The sequence below is a fragment of the Rhincodon typus genome, chromosome 7 (genome assembly GCF_021869965.1).
Source record: "Rhincodon typus isolate 14 chromosome 7, sRhiTyp1.1, whole genome shotgun sequence".
NCBI classification, from domain to species: domain Eukaryota; kingdom Metazoa; phylum Chordata; class Chondrichthyes; order Orectolobiformes; family Rhincodontidae; genus Rhincodon; species Rhincodon typus.
The window spans coordinates 16,557,776-16,565,259 of record NC_063338.1 but is presented as its reverse complement, the minus strand read 5'-3'; the positions used below and the strand labels follow the sequence as shown (position 1 = coordinate 16,565,259).

Sequence of the window (7,484 nt, the reverse complement as noted above, 5' to 3'; positions counted from 1 at the left end):
ACAGTAAGAAGTGATCTGTCCAACTAGATCAACTAAGTCAGTGCAGAGACTTGAAGTGGAAACAATGAGTTTGAGCTTTATACCCAAAAAGTTTTAAAGATCTGCTAGGCTTGAAACTGGAACTAACCCTAAACCAGGATGGAATAATGTACTTGTTGCTTTGTGTGTTACAAGGAGGAAGATTTGAAATCACATTTGGAGAGTGGTACTTGCCCACCACTTCACTGTAGTTCTACAGCACATCCAAGTTGGAATGACCACAGATAAGCCAACTGAACAGCTGGATATTTTCCACAGTTGGGAAATTTCACACATCCATCAGGAACATAGGAAAATGAGGTAGTTTATTTAGTCATTCAACCTCATTCCACCATCCCATGAGATCATAGCCAATCTTTGCACTAACTCTATATGTACCTCTTTGCTCCAGTTCTCTTAATATCTTCAAATAACAAAACCGTAACAAATCTGCTTTTAAATTAGCACCAATTTTCAAGTGAGGAAGAATTTCAAATTTCTACCATCCATTCTGTATAAAAATGTTTCCTACTTTCACTTGTCTAAGAATTAATGCAAGACTATGCCCCCGAGTGCTATGCCTCCTCAACCAGCAGATCCCTCTCTCAATCTAGCCTATCAGCTCCCTTAATATTTTGAAATCTTTGGTCAAATTAATCCATAATCTTCCAAAAACCAGGCACAACCATCTCCAGCTGCTCCTTTAATGAATTTCCCTTTACCATAAGGTTGGAAGTGGGCATGATTGCTGATGATTGCACTACGTTCAGCACCAACTGCAACTCTTCAGATACTGAAGCAGTGTGTGCCCATATGCAGCAAGACCTGAGCAAGATCAAGATTTGGCTGATGAGTGACAATTAATAATTCACAGCATACAAATGTCTATTATATAGAGAACAGAGAATTTAACCATCGTCCCTTGACATTCTATGGCATCATTGTTGCTGAATTTCCCACTATCAGAATCCTGAGGGGCTTACTGTTGACTAGAAAATGAACTGACCAGCCACAAAAATACTGTTGCTGCAACAAGTCAGAAGCCAGGAATCCTGCAGCAATAATTCCCCTTCTGACTCCCCAAAACCTGGCCACCATCTGTAACAACAAAAGTCAGGAATGTGATGGAATACTGCCCACTTGCCTGAACGAGTGCAGCTCAAAAGAACACTCAAAAAGCTTGACGCCATCCTGGACAAAACAGCCAGCTTGAGTGTCACCCCATTTATCACCTTAAACCATCACTCCCCCCACCAACACAAAGTGGCAGTAGTATTTACTATGCAGCATACAAGCTAACTGCAGCAACACACCAAGCCTCCTTCAAAACCTACGATTCTACTACCTGGAAGGACAAGGGCAGCAAACGCACAGGAACACAAGCAGTTGCAGGCTCCCCCCAGGGCACACATGATCCTGACTTGACAGCGTGTCACTGTTCCTTCATTGTTGCTGGATCAAAAGCTTAGAGTTCCCTTTGTAGCAGCACTGTGGGCGTCCCTAATTCTCACAGAGTGCAGTGGTTCCAGATGGCAGCTTCTCATCACGTTCTCAAGGGCAATTAGGGATTGGCACTACATGCTGCCCCTACTACCAAAGTTCACATGACATGATCAAATAAGGAGTATCTCGACTTTGTGCAATAATTACTGGGCTCCGTTGAAACCTTATTGACAGTGAATTCTGACAACAAATTTTTAAAAATTAATCTTTTCCCAAACTGCATCCAGTGACATACTGTATTGCAAATTAATATAATCAACAAAAGTACACCTGCAGGAAAAAATTTGTAAGAACATCAAACAACAGTCATCAGGCTCAAGGCAACAATTTGCGCATGTACTTTGCTGGCATGTGATTGTCTGTAGAATTGCTTCAATTAATTACTGACATCCAACGCTCTTGAACATGGAGCAGAGTATTTTCAAATAAAAGCCAGCAATCTACCATTTATTGAGTTTCATAAATCCTCTTCAGTGCTAGAGCACACCAATTCCCTACTTAATACCAGATATCCAATACAGAATGCAACCACAACAGTTTCTCTAATTGTGCGTGAAATTACATTTCACATTGTACTGTCTAGCTTTGCACCATTTATATGAATAAAAGCCACAATCTATGCTATAAAGACTGCACCTTATTTTATTTTTCTGCATTTTTGATTATCGACTGAAATGGGAAAAGAACTGTTTTTAAAACCAAGGGATTGCTGCATTCCTTAAAAACAAATAACCTGATAGTCATTGTAAGTGCTGTTTACACAGCTACTTGTTCAAGCAGCAATGAAAACCTAGTTTGCAGATGAGCTAGAGCCAAGAGGTATGTATAGATGCAGCTTTGACTGGTGCAAGTAGCTGATCTGTGCAGTAGTTACCAGTTATTCATGATGACGACATTCTGCCTACCAACAACTATGTGATCAGCTCCCAGGTAACTGAGCAGCTTGGGAGGTGGAAATGTTTCACATGAAACCAACTGGAGAAAGAACTGTTTTTGCCCTGAAGTAAAAAGCATCTCCAGTTTGAAGATAGCCAGTTTATTTTGCCTCTTCAGTTGCTGTAATCGATGACTTTTAATTGACAAGTCAAAGACTTTGATAAGTGAACCAAGCATCCTGTGCTTCCTGCAAACAAGCAGCTATTTCAAAACGAAATACTATTTAACAAATTCTTCAGGATTTTATTTAAAAATGAAAACAACTTAAGTACTACAAAAATAAGAGAGAATACACTATGAAAGCACAAGCTCTCATTAAAAAGCTTATACTGGAATATTTTGGGCCATACTGATGTATCAACAGATTGACGATGGGTGCAATGTGGATTATTAGTTCAGTTTTCAGGACCAGTGAGACCATAATATTGAGGGGACAATGATTTCTGATGAGTTTACTTTCTGTCAGGAGAAGAGATCATTTTCTGGTGAATCCTTAACAACACGCATTCCCTTGTCCATGAATGCAAATGGAGATTTCTCTTCACTGAAGCGAAGAATGCTACTTAGAACCAACAGGCCTGCAGTTACAATGGGAGATCATACGCAGTTTGGCTGACCACTTAGCACAATACCTCCACTCAGTCCACAAGCATGACTCCACACTAAGCATGCAATTTTTCTAGTTGGGTACAAAGAGACAGGAAAGGGTAAAAGATGGGTTAAGTGACTGAGCAAGAACATGGCAAATGAAATATAATTGGGGGGATGGGGAGAAGAGATGGGAAAGAGTCTGAAGCTATCAACTTTGGAAGGGAAAACAGAAAAGGTGAAGTTCCTTCTGAGAGACCGAGAAATCTTGGTATTCAGAACGGCCCGAGTATCCTTGTTACAATAATCTCAGGAATGTAATGTGGAGGTGCAAAAAGCAATTAGGAAAGTAAATTGTGTGTGTTAGCTTTTATTATCAAGGGATTGTTACACATCACTGATGAAGTTTTAATTCAATTTTATCAGGACTTTGTGAGGCTAAGCTTGGAGTACATTTGCACAATTTTGGTCTCCTTAGATAAGGAAGTATATATCAACTTCGAAGGGATTTCAATAAAGGATCATGGGGCTAATTTCTGATATGAGGGAGCTTTTCTACAATGAAAGATGGAATAGATTAGTTCTATATTCCCCAGAATTTCAAAGAATGCAATTCTGTCTTATTGAAACATAAAATTCTTAAGGGTATATATTGGATAGATGCTAGGAAGATGTTTCCTTTAGCAGGAGAGTCTTAAACTAGGGGCCCAAAATCAAAGAGCAAGGGGTTGGTAATGCAGGACTGAGAGGAGGAGAAACTTCTTCACTCAAAGCTCTGGAGATCTTTGAAATTCTTTAATTCAGAGGCTGAGCTCATCCTTGAGTATATTCATGATAATAACTGATACGATTTTCGGATTCTATCTAAGTTAAGAGATATGTGGATAGGACAGTAGGTTAGAATTGTGGTAGGTCTGCCAACATTATACTGCATGGTGGAACAGGTTTGAAAGATCAATGGCCTTCTCGTCCTCCTATTTCTTATATAGGAATGTTCTTAATTTCCCTTCTTCCATTCTGATCTCAGACCCCTAAACTTTCATGGAAGTTCATCTTTATTTTCGGTATTTTATGTTCTTCCAAACTCAATATTGTGTTCGATAGAATAAGTTGTAGCATTTTAGTTGACGCAACATGCACGATAACAGGATCTTATCAGTGACAAAAATCACATTTAGGCCGACACTTAGCATCTCCCTTTCTGCTTTGAAATGCTCTACTCCTATTAGGAGGTGGCTTCAATATTTCACCTCAGAATTGCCTGTTTTAACCATCTGTTAAGTCAGGCAGAGGATCAAATAACTGGCCATGTGCTAAAGATGATGCGTGGAAATTTAAGGTTCCCTAAGCAGTGCCAATTACATATGGCAAATGATGAATAGAAATGGAAAATCTAGCAAAAAGAAGCAAGTACAAAGCTGGTTTCAAGCTAAACGTCATAACATACGCGAACTCATCAAATAACTATGTTGCAGCAAAAAGATTTTAGGTTAGAGAGAACTGGTGCAAGAATAGAAGGTGGAGGCATCCACCCTGAAGATTATTACCAAATAGCAAGTGCACATACCATGCCCAAAATCAAGACCCATGAAAGAGCATGCATGTGTCATGGTTGACGGCTAAGCACGGAGTGCAGTTCTAAATCAATAATGAGTGAAATAGATGTCCGAGTGGCCTAGGTAAAGAATGCAGATTATTAGTGTGGGACATGTTCAGATCACATATGATTGATGAGATCAAAAAGCAGCTGCAAACCCACACTGCTGTTATACAAGTGGGTCTAACATTTACGCACCCCGAGCAAGAGGCATCGTCTGTGATTCCAAATCAGCGCAAAAGAGAGCAAGGACAGAAATTTCATAAAGAGCTGGAGAGAGGAAGGAATAAGCAGCTTCACAAACAACATGAGAGAATGGGCCAGCAGCTTCATGGAGAGAGACCAGCACGAGAAGTGCAGTAATGGGTGGAGATGAAAGAGAGCCTTTCAAGCTATTTCTACCTGTAAGTGCCAAAGTGTAACAACACAAGAAAACAGGGAGGTGACTGAAATTCTTCAGTGTCTTTTGATTAATTAATTGGTTTAAATCAGGAAACATTATCACAGCTGAAGAGCAACATGAAGAAATCCACATCCAAATTAGTTAATGATATGGACTGGAGCTGGCCAGACAGGTGATGTGTTGTAGCTGTAGTACATGGGAGCTGGTGGATGTGAGTGTGATCTACGGTGACCACATCTGCAGTAAGTGTTGGCTTTTCAAGGAAACTCAGCTCAGATTTGATGAGCTAGAGTCTGAGTTATGGTTACTGCCACACATTAGGGAGGGGCAAAGGTACATACATGGACACTGTGTTTCACAAGGCAGTCACATCCCTTAGATTCACAACATCCAATTTGGTTTGTCGTCAGAAATAGGAGAGTATGACTGAGTGAGGCAGGTATGGGGATCCAGAATTTAACTCTGGGCCAGCTTCAGTCCTTATCCAATAGGTTTGAGCTTTTGCTCGTGTGTATGAGGACACAGACTACAGGGAGGATAAATGAACTGTAAGACCATAAGACATGGAAGCAGAAGTAGGCCATTCAGCCTATTGAGTCCGTTCTGCCATTCAATGAGATTATGGCTGATCAGATAATCCTTATCTCCAATTTTCTGCCTTTTCCCAATATCCCTGGACTCCCTTACTAATTAAAAAAAACTCTCAGCCTTGAATACACTTAGCTTGACAGCCCTTAGTGGCGAAGAATTCCACAGATTCATCACCCTCTGACAGATGAAATTTCTCATCTCAATCTTAAACATGTGATCCTTTATTCAAGATTATGTCCTTTGTTCCTAGACTCTCCCACAAGGGGAAACAACATTTCTGCATCAACCCTGTCAATACCCTTAAGGATCTAATGTTTCAATAAGGTTACCTGCATTCTTCTAAATTCCAATGAATACAGGCCCATCCTACTCAACCTCTCCTCATAAGGGAATCCCCCCATACCTGTATCAGCCTGGTGAACCCAACATCTTTCCTAGAACTGTTCACAGTATTCCAAGCTGTGGTTTGATTAATATTTTGCATAGTTTTAGCAAAACCTCCCTACAAATTTATACTCCATTCTCTTTGAAATAAAGGCCAATATTCCATTTATCTTCTCTATTACCGACTAAACTTGGTTGCTAGGTTTTTGTGATTCGTGGACGAGGACGTCCCAATATCCCTGTTTTGAAGCTTTCTGTCTTTTCCCATTTAAATAATACTCAGCTCCTCTATTCTTCCTATCAAAGTGCAAATTCCCGCATTTTCCCACATTATATTCCATCTGCCAAGTTTTTGTCCGCTTGCTTCACTTGTCTATATCCCTGTGATGACTCCTTGTGTCATGCTAACCACTGCACCATTGTCCAGAGCACCACTCAAGGGGGTGGAGAAAAGGGAAATGTAATAATAGGAGAAGGCAAAATAGTTAGGGGAATAGATACTGCTCTCTGAAGCAGGGCCTCAAACTGCTGTGTTGCCTAACCGGTGCTGAGGTTCAGGACATCTCTTCTGGGTTGGACAGAAACTTGGAGTAGGAGGGGAAAGATCAGTTGTTGTGGTATTAAGACATAGGTAGGACTAGGAGAGAGGGATTATGAGCATCTTGGGCCTAAATGAAAAAGGAGAATAACAAAGGTAATAAACTCTAGATTACTAACCAAATTGGCTAAGGGTAAATAAAATTAGAGAGGTAAACATGAGGCTCAAGGATTGGTGTGGGAGAAATGAGTTCCAATTCATGGCATCCTGACACCAGTACTAGGGAAAGAAAGAGCTAGTCCGTTGGGACAGACTTGTGTTAAACCATGCTGGCATCAGTGTCCTGGAGATTCATATAATAAGGGTTGTGGATAGGGATTTAAGTTAATTAGAAGGGGGAAGTGTTCAGTTGAAGGGATTTCAAAAATTAAAAAGAGAGCAGAGGTACTGGGTAGTGAAGAGGAGAATGATAATCATAGTACGGCAGGAAGGGGTGGAAAATATATGCAGAAGAAATTAGAAATAGAGACACTAATAATGGTAAAAACACAAAGTTTAAGGCTCTATCTGAATGCACGCACCATTTGTAACAAGGTAGATAAGTTAACAGCACAAATAGAAATAAATGAACATGAATTAATAGCAATTACGGTATATGGTGACCAAGATTAGGAATTCAATATCCAAGGGTACTGATGTTCCAGAAGAATGGGCAAACAGGCAAAGGACATGGGGCAGGCTTGTTAATAAGAGGATGGCATCGGTGCAGAGGTGAGTTGTATTATAGATATTACAGATAATGATGTGGAATCAGTTTGAGTGGAAATGAGGAATAGCAAGGGAAAACATCACAGGGTGGCAGTCGTCTATAGGCCCCCACGAATTGCCTCACTGTAGGACAAAGTATAAATTGGGAAATAATGGAG

At 40.3% G+C, this 7,484-nt stretch overlaps 1 protein-coding gene across 2 annotated transcripts in view; it reads right to left on the bottom strand.

Annotated features, from left to right (window-relative positions):
• nbeal1 (neurobeachin-like 1) overlaps window positions 1–7,484 on the bottom strand; it is a 128,806-nt gene that overhangs the window by 75,382 nt on the left and 45,940 nt on the right. The gene's annotated exons all lie outside the window — the stretch shown is intronic.